This window comes from Argiope bruennichi, chromosome 1 (genome assembly GCF_947563725.1).
Source record: "Argiope bruennichi chromosome 1, qqArgBrue1.1, whole genome shotgun sequence".
NCBI classification, from domain to species: domain Eukaryota; kingdom Metazoa; phylum Arthropoda; class Arachnida; order Araneae; family Araneidae; genus Argiope; species Argiope bruennichi.
In genome coordinates this window covers 86,369,370-86,386,461 of record NC_079151.1, presented here as the reverse complement: position 1 = coordinate 86,386,461, position 17,092 = coordinate 86,369,370, and positions in this window count along the sequence as shown.

Below are 17,092 nucleotides of genomic sequence, written 5' to 3'. Positions count from 1 at the left end.
ATTAATGATAAAGTAAGGAAATTAATTCATATTTATTATACACTTTATATCTTACTGTTGAGCACTCATTCAGAAATTTCTTTTAATTAGTTGGAGAATATTTTCAAAATATCTTTTTAATGATTCCCTCAGAGTTATAAAATAATGTCCTCTTTGCAGTCGCGTTTATGAAAAAGCATTCTTTTTTGGGCCTCAATTGGTTTGCGTTTATTTATCTCGATTACGTCAGCCGTTGCATGGCAGAAGAATGTCCATCACTCAGACATTCTTACAGTAGTAAACTTAATAAATTCCAACAATTGTTTCCGCCTAAAAATAAAAGTCCATCCTTTTCATAAATACCAGTTATTTCCATTGGCTTAAAATATCTTTATGGCATTCGCCTTTCCCAAACCAGCGACTTTTTAAGGGAAAAAATGGGTTGAACTGTATTTCATTTGTCATAAAAATTCAGATTATGTTAATTTCTTAGGACGATATCAACTAAAAAAAAAATAATTGTTGAAGAGATAAATTGATATCAAAAGTAATGGAAATTCTTCAATATTTAAATAAAAAGAAAAAAATACTAATGTTTTGCAAAGACACAATAAGAATAAATCTGAATCGTGGTATTTTCTCCTGCGAAATTCCCAAGATAAAAAAGCGAAAAACGTATTATTTTTCTACTGACCTGAAACTTATACTTGCTTACTTACTTATACGTACTTAAAACTTAACTACCTGAAACTTATTTAATACTAACCGCCTTTGGCAACTAGCCTGCTTGCCAATCTTAATGCTCGTTAAAATTTTAATAATTAAATATTTTATGCAATTCCTACTTTAATAACTTCATCAAAATATTTTAAAACTTCAAATTTTGATAGTCATATAATTCATTCATAATATTATAAAGGTCTTAACGTAAAGTCGTAACGTAATATGTATCTCTCTAATTTTCTGTTAGCTCCCGTAGAATTCATACTTTAAATTAAAGTGGAAAGGATTAATCTGCAATTAATATAATAATATTTTTTACTGAAACAAAGCATTTTTTTTTTCATAATATGATTACTGAAAACAGAGTCACTGAGCATTTAAACCTTATGGGCACTAAAGAATATCTTTCTTAGTTTATGTAATATCTCAAGAATTTGGCAACAAAATTTTCTCAGATTCATCATGAGCAGATCGATTCATTAACAATGTTTAATTTTAACTGCATCAAACACTAAGAAAATTAACAGAATCGTTTAAAATAATCGGTCGAAAACAGGTTTAAAAAAAACTACTTAAAAAACGATGTACTTAAAACCACAAGCATATACAAAAAATATATTACTCCCATAAATACAATTTAATTACAAAAACATGCAACTAACCTAAAAATAATTTAAAACAAGTCCGCATCCATTGAAAATAGTTGTCAACAATCAGAACACAATGCGCATACGTTAATTTTCAACGCCAGTTATGGTAACGTAAATGCGTGAATTTTTCTACGCCAGTTGGGGTAACGCTATGCAGATTAGAAATTTTTAAATTCCTTTATTCTGTTTTATTTTAATTCAAAAGTACTTCAGAATGAATCTGAAAGATCGATTAATTAACAATGTTTAATTTTAAATGCATCAAACATTAAGAAAATAAACAGAATCGTTTGAAATAATCGGTCGAAAAATGCTAAGCCTAACCTCATTAGCGTGGGGAAAAAACTAAAGCCTTACTCATTTGGCGGTAGAGAAATGAAAAAAATTTTGGCGGGAAAGTTAATTTTTAATTAATAATTAAAATTCTAATTAAAAATTCAAAAATGTGCACATTTCCAACCTCCAAAGTATATATGTACCAAATTTGGTAGCTGTTGGTCAAACGGTCTGGCCTGTAGAGCGCCAACACACACACATTGAACTTTGTTATAAGTATAGATATAGATATGGTCCCCAGTGAGTTGGTTCCTTCGGGGCGGAGTTTTCAGCAAACGAAATTAAATATATCTCAAAAACTGCTACGAATTTTAAAACAAAATTTGATATACATACATAAAAAGAGCTTCTGAATCGAATTATTAGAAAGTTCTTAATTTCTATGGACGAACTTCGAGATAATAGATAGTTAACTTTGTTAATTAACATGTTTAGTCAGTTTGGCTATTTCAACAAATCTGTCCCTTTAATACATTTCTATCGACACAAATTTTGTGAAGATGCGACAGTAAAAGACAAAATAACGATGATATTCATTTTTTTTTTTTTTTTGACGACCGTGCTATGTAGTTTATTATTCTTAGGAAGAAAATAGAAGAAGTGTTTTCTTTTGTATTATTTATTTATGATTATTTATGTTTCTCAATTCAATTCTTACTACTCTAGTTTTTCGCCCACAGGTTTCTTAGCTCTCTATGTGAAGTGAGTCATGGCTTATGATCAAAATATCATGAGTAGTGGTCTAACGTCAAGTGTCGGCCGCATGGGGAGATACCTGAAGGGGAGAAAAAAATACATAAGTGTCTACAGCTTTAAACTTGATTATAATGGAGTGGGGGGGGGGAATTGAAAAGATGATATTTATGTCTTGAGTCCAAATCAAATTTTTATCAAAATATGTCAATATGAAACCTTTCTTTTATTTTATGACAATAACAAAAACTCTAAAAGCTAGAAGAGTGAAATTTGTCAAAGAGTTTATCACTGCTATTGTATATATTGTCAAATTTTGCACCAGCAAGGATGATTATCTACTCGTGTGTGTATGTGTATGAACGAGAAATTTCAAAGCTGAATAACATTCTGTATTTTTTATTATTTATTTTTACACAAAAACGTTTGATCTTATTAAATTTTGGGTTCCATCTGTAAAAAGTATAAAATCCATATTCCATTGTCTTACTTTATTATACTACGAATCTAAAACACAAATATTGTGTCCTACAACAAAAATTAGGGGACAGCACTGCAGTAGATTTAAAAATAAAGTTCACTCTCCTATCAATCAATCTCTTAGGATCAAAATACTAAAATAATATATATATATATATATATATACAGGGTGATCAAGAAATAACAGGAGATGTTCGGAACCCTGTAGCGTGTTATGTACTGGACGAAATATAACAATATTTGACCACCATACACTTTAAAGTATGCGGTTTTGATTTATCAAGAGAAAAAAAAAAATAGTACCAAAAAACGCCGATAAGTGAAATTCTGGCGCTGAAAGTGCATAATATGTGGAATAAGAATACATAACTGCCAATGGAAACAGTATAGCAATACACCAAATACCAATGAAAAAAGTTTATTGTAGCAACTCAAATTTGGCTCAAGGTGACCACTAGCCTGATGTTCCAATAACTGCATGCGGTACACGAGGTTTCAGATAGTGGCCCGCAGCATATCGGCATTTATTCGTCTGACATATAACGTTATTTGATCTTTTAAAGTAGGAATGTCAGGAATATGTCCTTGATACACAATACCTTTCAAGTGAACCAGAACCGCCTCACAACCAAAAATTGTTAAGATTCAGATCAGTGTCATCAGTTAATGGGTGCTATCTTATACAGATAAAATTTCAGGATCTTACGCAATATCTTCTGCATTGTCGATAACGGCGTATCTATTATTGAACTTGCACTGCTGATAACCTGCTTATTAGCTATCGCTTGATCCATAATGGCAGTTGTAACTTCTTCAACTTGTTCCTGCTTCATAATTTTACGTCCTCGGCCTGGTTGCACATCAAGAATTCCTGTTGTTTCAAATCTTTCAACCATTCTTCGTAAGTTAGTTATGGTCATCGGTCCTCTATGTAATTATTTTAACCGTCGGTATTCACGAAGAGCAGCACTGACATTTTCATCCCGCTGATAAAACAGCTTGACTAATACGGCGCGTTAAAATAGTGACAACGCAATCCACGGGCAAATTCTTGCAGAATGACATAAATTCCCGCAACCCTTCCTTTTATCTTCGATGTTATGTCACAAGGTACACGTATAAGCAAATTGCATAATAAAGTTGTCGATCGCAGCGCCAAGATTTTCCCAATCGGCTTTTTTGGTACTAATTTTTTTTTTTCTTAATACATCGAAACCGTATACTTTAATGTGTATGGTGGCCAAATTTTGTTATATTTCGCCTAGTACGTCCATTCCTCCATAACACGCTACAGGCTCTGAACACCTCCTGTTATTTCTCCATCACCCTGTATATCTATATCTATACTTATAATAAAGCTCAATGTGTGTGTGTGTGTGTGTGTGTTTGTGTTGGCGCTCTACAGGCCAGACCGTTTGACATACAGCTACCAAATTTGGTACATGTATACCTTGGAGGTTTGTAATGTGCACCTGGGGTTTCTTTTTTCGAATTTTTAATTAGAATTTTAATTATTAATTAAAAACTAACTTTCCCGCCAAAAAAATCTTCCATTTTCCCCACCGCCAACTTTTCCGCCAAAAAAAATCTTCCTTTATCAAAAGAGCCAAACGAGAAAGGCTTCAGTTTTTTTTTTCTCCCAACAGTAATGAGGCCGGGGTTAAAATTTTTCGGCGGATTATTTCAATCGGTTCTGTTTATTTTCTTAATGTTTGATGCATTTAAAATTAAACATTGTTAATGAATCAATCTTTCAGATTCATTCTGAAGTACTTTTGAATTAAAATAAAACAGAATAAAGGAAATTAAAAATGTCTAATCCGCATAGCGTTACCCCAACTGGCGTAGAAAAAATCACGTATTTGCGTTACTTAACCGGCGAAGAAAATTCACGCATGCGCATTCTGTTCTGATTGTTGCCATGACAACGTTATCAATGGATGATTTAAATTATTTTTGGGTTAGTTGCATGCTTTTGTAAGTAAATTGTATTTATGTTAGTTATATATTTTTTGTATATGCTTATAGTTTTAAGTACATTGTTTTTTAAGTAATTTTTTTTTAAACCTGTTTTTAACCGTTTATTTTAAACGATTTGTTTTATTTTCTTAGTGTTTGATACATTTAAATTTAAACATTGTTAATGAATCGATCTGCTCATAATGAATCTAAGAAAATTTTGTTGACCAACTCTTGAGATATTACATAAATTTAAAAAGATATTCTTTAGTGCCCATAAAGTTTAAACGCTGAGTGACTCTATTTTCAGTAATCAGATTATAAAAAAATGCTTTGTTTCAGTAAAAAATATTATTATATTAATTGAAGATAAATTATTTCCACTTTAATTTAAAGCATAAATTCTACGGGTGCTAACTGAAAATGAGAGAGATACATATTACGTTATGACTGAAGGCCTTTATAATATTATGAATGAATTATATGATAATCAAAATTTGAAGTTTTAAAATATTTTGATGAAGAAGCTATTAAAGTAGAAATTGCATAAAATATTTAATTATTAAAATTTTAACGAACATTAAGATTGGCGAACCGGCTGGTCGCCAAAGGCGGCTAGTATATATATATATATATATATATATATATATATATATATATATATATATATATATATATATAGAGAGAGAGAGAGAGAGAGAGAGAGAGAGAGAGAGAGAGAGAAAGGCCACGTGATTAAGGTCATTTTTAGGCCTATTTCTTATAGGAAGACCTTACCGATCGTGATCCTTTGAACCCAAACTACCATCATTACAAAAATTATATGTATAGGGAGGTAGAAAACAGGAAATAACGACCATTAGAAAATATTCGGAACATATATAATTTTAGAAAAGAATTTGTCCACGCAGCATTTTGATTCCATGGGAAAGAAGAATAGACCGTGCATGGGAAGTTATAATGAAACTGAATTAGAAAATTATTTTTAGAATGAAGATTAATTAGAACTTTTACAGTATATATATGTGTATACACTTTGTCTGTATTATCTTGTTAAATCTATAACTAGCATAAATTTGATTAGATTTTAACCGGCCAGGGATATGTTGTAAAAAAATATGAGTTATGGGTTTTTAGATGGACAATCCAACTCAAAAAGAATGGAAATTTTCATTTCGCCGCAAGTTCTTTAAGACTGAATATAAAAGAACAATCAAATTAGCATCTCTTTAAAACAAACAACTTCATATTATAAGATTTCTGATAGCTATAATTGCTTGGGAGCTGAACAGTTATTTTCAACCCCTTACTTCGGCTATTCTTGATTTGATTGGTACTGCCAATTTTGAAAAAAATATAATAATAAAATATCTTTTACGTATACTTTTTTTCATTACTTTGAAATTGTTTTAATACCATGAAAAAATAATTTCAATAAAAAATTAAGGCGCCAAAATATTTGTTTCCAACATTATATAAAAATAATTAACTTCAAAAAATTACAGGAACTACGCTTGCATTCATTGCAGTCGAATGTATTTTGTTGTAACCTTTATTTTCTCCAGTTTTATTTCTCATTTTAAAATAAAGCAAATTATTTCCTGAATTTTTTTTGTGACATTATACATAAAAGCAAAAAATCTTAATCATCAGTCATTATCTGTGGTTGTTTCACTATTCAACATTTCATTATTTTTATCTAAGGATTGGAAGGAATTAAAAAAAATTAACTTAGATCATGAGGAACCTACTTCTACCTACAAGCTTACCAAGAGGAAATTTATTTTTCTTATGATACGATTAATTTTTTAACTTTTATCACATCGTTTTTGTAGAATGTTTCGTATATCAAAATTTCCGTTGATCCATCCATATGAGATCGTAAGCATTGGCTTAAAAACTTAGATAAAATTATTGTTCGGCAGTAAACAAATTTAAAGACGTCCCCCTCTCGCCCCCCCCAACTGTGAATGAACATTGCTCAGATATGTACCCAAAGAGAGGAAACGCATCTCATCCAGTAGCGAAAATATTACGTCTTCCGAACATCAAAATAGCACAAAACATCCAAAAATAGCTCATATGATCGAAGAATGTTGGTACACATTGGTATCCGCTTTCCAAGTTCAAGAATGTGTTCATCTGCTAATGCATCATCGTTCCAAACACCTTTGAAGAAAAACGTGGCCTGCAGAACATCCATTCGCGGAATTTTTGACATTCCTTCGACGGAGAAGGGGGTGAAAGCTCCGATGAAAACGATGGCGTATATTCGTAAAAATATGAAATGTTTTTCTTTTTTTATTATTCTATTTTGATATTCAGATTTCTCGGTAGCAAATACTTAGCATTCTTTCAACAAGACAAATTGGTCTGAGTTGAAAATTTTTTATTAAATATTTCTTCTCAGGTGTATAAAAAAAATGCCAGTAAAAATGATGGAGTTTCACTCGATATGAAATATTGTGTACCTCCTATTCTGATTTTGAATAATTCTTTCACTTAAATTATTTTTAAATCATTCGAGTTAAGAATGCAATTTGAAATCACACGTGGGTTGTTTTTTCACTTGTAATTAAAATTTGATTTTTGATTTGAATAAAATATCTGGAGAATTTTGGTTCAGAAATAGAAAGAAAATTGTCATTTTTCCGAAAAAAAAATCGTTTAATTTTTTTTCGAGGGGCTGTAAAGGGGTGATTAAATTTATAATCTTAAATAAAAAATACTTTTATCAAACAGCGAAATAGAACTCACGGTAAAATGCGAGTTACTCGTGATAAATATTGATAGTTTGCCTGCTTTGAATAATTATAAAACGTTAAAATTGTAGATTCGCATCTTTAGAAAATATCATGAACGTCTTCTAATAGATGAAAAATTATCAAATTTGAACTCAGTGTGGTCAGTTTTTTTCTCCCCCCCCCTCCCCTGAAGCTTGAAATCAGTGACTCGTAGAGAGGGGAGGTGTTCTTGCAAATCTGGGAAATTTTCTAGACACATTTCATCAAAATGTTTTTAATATTGCCCTTGCTAATTTCACTAAAATTGAATTTGAGATCACTGTATACGTCATTTCGCCACACGTTCCAAGAAACTTTTACTATTTTCATCAATTGCTTATTTTGATACATTCACCAATTCCGGAGAACAATTATACTTGGTTCTTTATTTAATGCAGATATTGAAAAATGTCTTTACTGGCTCATGCAACATATTTTATTGTTTGTTTGACGAGTGCTTTATGGTTTTTTGCAGAGGCTAAAATAGTTATGCAAAAATGAACAATAAACCAAAAAATTGTCCCATTGCTACTCCAAGCAATTTCACATCAGAAATTTAAATTCGAAATATAATTATTAACACAATATCGTCCTCACTTGGTTATAGTCTTCCCATAGTTTATCATAAGGATTTCAACTGATGATATTCGTTTAAACTGTATTCATAAAATATAACTTAAGAAAAAAAAGTTTTAGAAAAAGAAATTGCTGTACAGTGTTCTAATTAAAATCGCCAAGATCCCAACTTCCAACTCTTTATCCCGCATTCGTCTCGAATCTGAACAGTTTTAATTTGCACAACCTTTCTTTAGAAAGAATGAATCAAATGTCACACTTACAAGGTCAACATATGCTATATTCATTTCTAAAAGATAAACAAATCAAATATAAAAGATCAGCGAGCGCTATTTCGACTGATGACTAATTTAACTTTTAACATTTCCATAAACTTTGCTTACTTTGTTACACTCATTTCTAAATGACACAATTAAACTTTGGAGTTTGTCATTTACACTTGGAGCACTTGTGAATAACTGCGCATTGAAAGTTAGTTAAAAATAGTCGTGTAATAATTCAACCGAGACGATTCCGCGACTTGACATTTAAATTTGCCTTCACAGGCTCTCACTTTTATTCTGTTTACGCACTCCATAAACACTGATGAATACATATTACTCCACAGCAGAGACACGGCCATTTTTATTACCCATACGCATCATAATAACAGTTTATTTGTGGTTAAATGTGAAGCTGCACATTCGCCATCCACGTGATCGTTTATTGTTTTCTGTGCAGTCTCCCACTTTCTCCTGAACTGAAATCTATTACACCTTATTATATCATTATTTTTACCTGACTTTTGTCCTGTTGTGCAGCGTTATTCACCGCTGAAGAATCCACGCAAACTTTAATCTTTCTCTTAATGCTAGAACATCACGAAATATATATTGCTTCTTTTCCTTTGTAAAAAGGAAAGAAAGGAATTTTTATCATGATCCTATCACGTGTTGTGTCAACTTCGAATTTTCTATTTAGATGACAGAAGTAATGTATTTAATAAATTATGTATATTTTTTCTCTTTAGTCAAAAATGCAAGGAATTTTATATTTTTGTTGCATCGCTATAGCTATTATTATATTTAATGCCACATCAATTGTAGATGATTTCGTAAGGTTTAAGCATCTTTATACATATTGTTAATCTGTTTCAATTAAATATAATGAGCATCAGTCACAGACGATTTTTAGGAAAGTTGTAGCATTTCGATAAATATTATCGAAATGCTTTAATGCCGTAAATGGCGAGATGCTTTAATGCCGTAAAAGAAATTATAATTTATCTTATTTGGGTTAATAAAAGGATCGTTAAAAAATTATGAAATCTAAATTTTTATATATTCTTCGGTTCTATTATAAATATTATTAAACACTTTTTAAGATTTCAAACAAGGGGGGAAAAAACATATTTTGAAGACTAAACATGCCGAGTTATGATGTAATAAATATCACTGTTACACACGAATTTAGACCAACTCATTGGCCATTTTGTGGAAGATTGCCAATCAGTTAGGAAAGTTCCCAACGAATGGCTTTTGATTGGCCTTAAATAATGGAAATCAAAGTTTAAAAAATTGCTCAATTTTGATCGAAGCAGATTTTAATGTTAATGTGTCAAGAAATATGACTAATTGGACGGGACATTCTATAAAAATTTAGATTCCGTAATTCTTTCAACAGTATATTTACTGATTCAAACAACATAAAAATGATTATTTACATCGTTTAAAATATTTACCCGACTGGAAGTATATTCTTAGAAATTAGTTACAAAGCCGTATCAGAATGGAATCTTGTATAGGATACTACATCTTATTTTACCTTGTAACGTATTAATATAAACAAAATTAATTGAAAAAGAAATGCACTTTTTTATGCGTTGCGCTTAAATATCCAATATTTTATGACGATCCTTATCATTACTTTGCCTTTTTATGAGATTTGTTTTTACCAAGGAAAACTACAATAATAGTCGAAAACTTCTATCTCAAAATTTTTATGAATCTCCTCATTTTAGATATCCAGAATCTGAAAAAAAAAATGTAGAATTTTATTTTCGTACCTATCTTTCGTACCTAAATAGCTCTCATGATTATGAGAATCATGAGTAATCATGATATTATCCTAGTCTGTATATGAATAAGATAACTGAAAAGTAGAAGGAAACTAGTTAAGTGAAATTCGATCTGTGATCTGTACATCTCAATTATAAATACAAAGTCTTCACAAAATTTTGCACTGATAATGAAAATTTATTTTTAAAAAGTTATTGCAGATTACATACTTATTAGACATACTTCTTTTTTTTATTTTGATCCTTATTTCAGTTTTTTTCACAGCTTTAATACAATTCAAAATGTGCACCTTTCATAACTGTGAGTGTATCCAGACGATATTCAATTTCGTGCCAGGTATTCTCCAGCGTGTCTGTTGTTACCAATGATATCGTATCCATTATTCTTTTCTTTAATGCATCCATATTGGAGACTGGTACTGCAAACACTTTGTTTTTGATAGCCTCATAAAAAAATTTGACGGAGTTATGTCCGGAAAACATGGAGTCATGCTCTAGGATCATCTTTTCCAAACCATCGTTGAATCGAGGAATTCATGAACAGGAATTGCTCAATGTGGCGGAGCACCGTCCTGTTGATAAATTACCCTTGGTTAGTATTCTTCTAATTGAAGAGCTACGAGTAATTGCAACATATCCAAATAAACCATTCCTGTAATGGAAGCTTCCGAAAAAAAAGAAAGAAAGAAAGGTCTAATAAATTTATCATGCACCAAATATGAGCTTTTGGAGTGTCCCTTTCATGTTGAACAACAGCACATGGGTTCCAGAACCCTATATCCGAACATTGTATTTATTGACTTTACCTGATGAATAAAAAGTGACCTCATCTGAAAAACATAAGCATTTAAGGTAGTCATTATCATTATCAATGTGGTCGAAAATTTCCACAGCATAGGTTTGACGTTGGGTGTTATCATTTGGTTTCAAGGCTCGAACAATTTGCATTTCATAAGCACGCAAATGTCGAATCCTCTCGTGTCACTTTACGAACGAATGAACATAACCTCTCGTGTAAAATTTTAAACACTGTTTTATCTGAGAAACGGCAGGTCCGTTGAAGCACGACGAATTGATTTGCGTGGATTCCGTGTTAATGTTTCTTGGGTAGTCTGCATCATCTCCTCACTCACCATAGACTTGTCACTTCTTGAAAGATCAGCAAAAGCTGCCTCCTGTCTCTATAATCTTATCTTACCAACGTTTGAAGTTATTAACATGCTGAGGATCTCATCTGTATGCATTTTTAAATCTTCTCTGCACGCTAAACAGTGATTTACTTTCATGAAAACATATGAGTTTTTTCTTTCATAGATGCCATTTTCGATTACCAATGTCACCGCATCTATATCACTTTGGCTAATAATGCACCTTGGAGAGAGAGAGAAAAAAACTGCTTGAAATATGTATTAAAAAAAAGGTGATGTATATAGCTGAAACCGTAATTTTTATTTTCTCATATACGTAGTACAATGAAAATATAATAATTGTCAGAAAATTCGAATTCGAGATTATGACGAATATCCACGTTTTAGACCTTCCCGAGTTCGAAAAACATATTTTTGGAAAATGTCCGTCTGTCTATGACAAAGATAACTCCAAAACGCTTTGATTCAGACGGATGAAATATTGATATACGGTCTTTATACCAAATTTGCAAATTTCTGTCAAATTTTGTGCACGATCCGCTCAGAGGAAGTCCGTCTGTCCGGCTGTTCGAACATAATTTAACACGATAACTACAAAACGAAGAGAGCTAGATAGATAAAATTCTATACTCAGAATTGACATCAATAACCTAGAAACCTTTCGAATTTTGAGTCAAATCCAACAAAGGATTTACCATCTGATCTGTACTGCCAGACATCTTTTATATCAAACAGTACAGTACATCTTTTATATCAAATTTGGTATGGAATTTTGTGACTACAGGTATAGTTTTGTGTCAAAATTTTATTTCAATCTGTTGGGAAAAACGCATGTAAATCGCAAATTTGATTTTCTGATATTATTAGCCACATGGTGGTGATTAATCAACCCAAAACTCGCCAAAGCTGTCACGATAGATTCAATGATAATGTTATATTATCATTGAATCTATCAACGGTTACTATTTCGTGACTACTGTACGCCAATGCCATACAAGGCATTCTCTGAAATTACAATAATTTTTCTTTATCAATACAAGGCTTTGTGTACACCCTGTATATCAAATTATAGATAAAATCTATCAAAAAGAAGTCTGCCTGTCCATACGAATATAATAACTTTTAAATACAACGGACTAAGTAAATGAAATTCAACATATGATTTTTATTACCAGAATTATCGATTTGAGTTAAATTTTGAATCAAACCCTTCAGTTAGTTTATTGTCAGTGGATTAGTCTGCACGTGAAGATTAACATTTTATATGTATGAATATATGCTACCATAAAAAGCCGAATTAGAAAATGTCAACATTCTCCCATAAATGTCGACTTATCGTTCCGTGAAAGTCGAATGGCGACTATGTGCATGCTGATACACAGCGGAGAATAACGACATTTCGCAGTTTTTCACGGTAATAGCATTTCATTTATATAGTAATAAATATGTAAATAAAAACTGGTATGGGTCTTGAAAGCAAAATTTTAGATATTTATCAAATTCTTATTCGAACTAAAAACCAAATGAGCCATATTGTGGATTATAAGCTCTATCCAGGTTTCCTCTTTGCGTTTGATGCTCTCATTTTTTTGCCGCCAAACTTTCTTTATTTAAAAAAAAAGCCTCGTTTTTAAACTTTTATTAAGCTTTTGTGTATCATCATCAGTGAATAAAATTAACCGAATTGGGAGTATAAATTCGAAGGTTAATTAAATTAAATGGTTACTAAAATATGATTTTAAAAAGTCGTTTACAAAACGAGGAAAAAATTTAGCTTGTCAGAAACGGAAAAAATTTCATTCTTTGCGAATGAAACGAACTTAATGTGTTCTGTTAAGCCACGTGTTGCGGAAAGTTTGCTGTCGCAGCTGCTCAAATACCGCTAAATTCGAAGAACTATCAATTTTTTCCTATTATGCAATGATTCTGCAATATCGTTTAATAAAATGCGGAAGTGTAACTTACAGGTTTCAATGACTTATGATTTTCCAAGAAACAACAATCTTGAAAGTACGTATACGGAACTGTGTATAGATTGATCTAAAAGAGTTAAAATAAACAATCAAAGATGTACGCCAACGACCGAGAAATATCTAGAAACGTCTACTACCGGGTTTGCCTTGAGAAAATGTAGGCATGCCCAAAACATTTTCTGAACTTCTTTGCTGCAGCTTTAAATTTGTTATACTTCCAATGACAAAATTAATATAAGAAATGCAGTAAAACTGTGAATCATGTAAAAGCCAAAATCTAACTAAACAGTCATTATTATTTGATTAATCTTGATTTTGTGAAAATCTTAATTTTGCAAGAGAAACAGAAAATTATTAACATATAATGTTTATAGGCTAGCATTCAATTTTTAAATTCGACGAGTGATACTTGATGCAAAAATCATGCAAAACGCTTTACAGGGCAGAACGTCAGACTGAGCTGATACAAAATTTGACATGCAGTTGCTTCTTAGATAGTAGGTACACGAAGAGTAAACTTTTAATCAAAATTTTAAGTAAAATTTAATCAATATTTTAACGTTTTTCTTCAGTAACTTCGGAGAATATTATTGTTTAAAAAAACTTTAAAATTTAAGATAAGCACTTCAATGATATTAATATTATTTCTAAATATTATTTTTTTCATTTTTAATAAGTTAATTTTTATTTTGCAGCAATAACTTTTATTGTTTCAGTTATTAAATTTATACTCACCCACGTTGCAATCAAATTAAATACATTAATTAATAATATTAATTGCAGCCATATAATAGTAATAATAATACATTAAAATATGATAATTTTTGTGTGCACGTTATCACTGTTGTATAAATAAGGCGTAAATTTAAAAAATAAAACAAGCAGGAGTCATCTCAAATTTGCTCTATTACTCTTTGATAAAGCCTTCATCCCCTTCTTCCACTCCCATAAAATTGCGGATCTTGGATGATACCGTGAACACTTTGAATAACATTGGCGAACAATAGTTACAAAATATAGACTTAGGGTGTGAATCTAGCATTTTTACTAAATCTGCCGTGCGAATATGAATTCAGACTAATGTACTAGAATTTTACTATACTGAACTCAGGGTTTCACTTTTTGCAATTAATTTCAATTAAAAGAAAAAACAGGGGGAGAGATAAGTTTTGTTTGTTTAGAGAGATAGAGTCTAATTAGTATTTAGACTGTCGTATTCAGTTCTGAAATCAATTTGAAAAAATTATTCTTATTGAATTAATATTCCTGTTAAAACGAAAACACAAATTTTTCTCGTGTTATTGTTTCAGTTATTGTTTCTCGTGTTATTAAAATTACCGGTAAATAGTATCTTCATTTGTATAAAGCTGTATTATTTTAATAGCCTTAGACCTATTTTGTTTATTGTATGCATGAACCTTGTTAGTGAAATTAAATTCTATAACATTATAGTGCCATTAAAAATGTAAGTTTTCGTATAATCTATCTTCTGATAACAAACAGATTGTATTTCACGGTCTTATTCCTCACTTAAATTATCATATAATAAACAAAATCCTTTTTCTTTTACTTTTAATTATAGAAAAAACTTGCGTTATTAAGTATTTAACGAGAAAATGAAAAAATATGCATGAATATATGTAATATTTTCTGTTTAATGGCTGTTCTAAAAGGAATTCTCTAACACTCTTGCTCTGGTTACACTTTTGTCAAGTTCTTTTCTAAATCTATATATAAGTTCGAAATGCTTTCTCGTGCTCTCTCTTTCAAGCTTTCTAACTTCTTAGTAGAGCTTTCCACTACTATTGTAACGACTTGAACAAAGAAACTTTAAAAGTAAATAAAAACGGAACAATTTCCTAAAAATTAAGAAGAATTAAAGTTTTTTAAGAACGCGATTGTTTCTTCAATTAATGTTTCATACACATATATATTCTTATATATTCAAAAATTACATAACTATTTACTGGTAGCATTGTAAAGATTTTTTTTTCTTTAATTTTCAGTTGATGTAAAAGTCATTTTTTGTGCTATAATAATTTCGGATGTTATTCCAGGGAAACTTCGAATTTTTAATGTTTAATAAATAAAAATTAAAAAAAAAAACTTTTCCTAAATACACATTTTTACCTTCCAAAGTATATCTATGCAAATTTAGATTGCATAGATATATTTTTAAGTATATATCTCTCTATATATACTTAAAGGTATATATAGAAAGAGAGCACATGCATACATTCTCTTTTATTTATTAATTGAGGTTAAGATTAGTAACAATCGATGAGATAATTATGTTTGGTACCAACATAATTTTGGGCAACAATTCTTTTTTTTTTTTTTTTTTTTTTTTTTTTTAATTTTGCATGAAATTCTCTCGTCAATTTCCTTTAAATCCTAGAATAAAGTAACACATTTTTAGTGGTTATTTAATACCCATCGCATTCGCTTCCCGCTGATGTAAAAGCAGTTGATAATTCATTTAACCTAGTACAGCTGCTATCGGTCACGTGAAAACTCGTACTTTTTTGGACGATTTTTTCCTGTTCAGCTGCTCTTTTATGTCATTATATAGACATGTTTTTTGTTTTATTATCATCTGTTTACAGTGTCGTCATCATGCTTTATTTTTTTTTTTGTTTTTTTTTTCTATTCTTTCGCTTTTCTTTTTTACATTTTTTTCTTTTCTTTTTGTTAAACTTCTAGTTTATGAGCTACAAAAAATATTAGTATCGTCAAATAATCCGATCTCGAGCTTTTGTTAAATTTTTGACAAATAAACTACATTTTTGACTAGACGTAGTGTAAAGGTATCATCTTTGAAACTATATTTGTTTATCTGTCATTCAATCCGCTTGTCTGTCTAAATATGAGATATCGAAAGTGCATCGAACCAACCAAATTTGACATTTCTATCTAATAATAAAAATGAATGAATGTGTGTGTTTTAGCGCTTTACAGGGCTAACTTACAGCTACTAAATTTGGCACGTATATACTTTGGAGGTCTGGAATGTGCAGCTCGGAGATATTTTTTTATAGATTTTAATTAGAATTTTAATTAATTAAAAATTAAGCTGAATTTTGTCATTATCAAGAGATAACGTCCAAAAATATTATCGCACGAAAATAAATTTTACATCACTTCAAAATTAAAAAAATTATTATTTTAATGATACCAATTTAAAAGTCGAGTAATATTTTTTCTAAATTTTGACATCTTTTTAAAAAATAGTTTCTTGCCTAATTTTCCAACAATAGATTATCATTAACAGTGGTGGCGGGCTGGTCGATTATACATAAGAAGAATAGATTATCATGTTCTGAAGTTCAAAATGTTTTCATCCCCCCCCCCATCAACTAACTGTTCACGTGATTTTCAGCCATTACAAAAATTTAAAGAATAAAGTGTTTGTTTAGTATTTGTGTAGTTTACGTAAAGAATATAAAAGTGAAGTTACAATACCGGGGAATTTATAAGAAAGACGAACCACACATTTATCTTTTTGAAAGTGGTAGAAAGTTTCATGTACACGATAAGCAGAACTTAATTAAGACAATTGATATAACAGGCTTTTATGTTTGGCAGATTCACGAACATGGAGTTATAAAAGAAAGATGTATTTGAAATCAAATATAAACAATACTTCTTATGTATCAGCGGCTCGCCCGAGGCGACTAGTGTTTAATAACTAAAAACTGTAAAAGTGTATAAAATTTTATAACAAATTTATCAATAA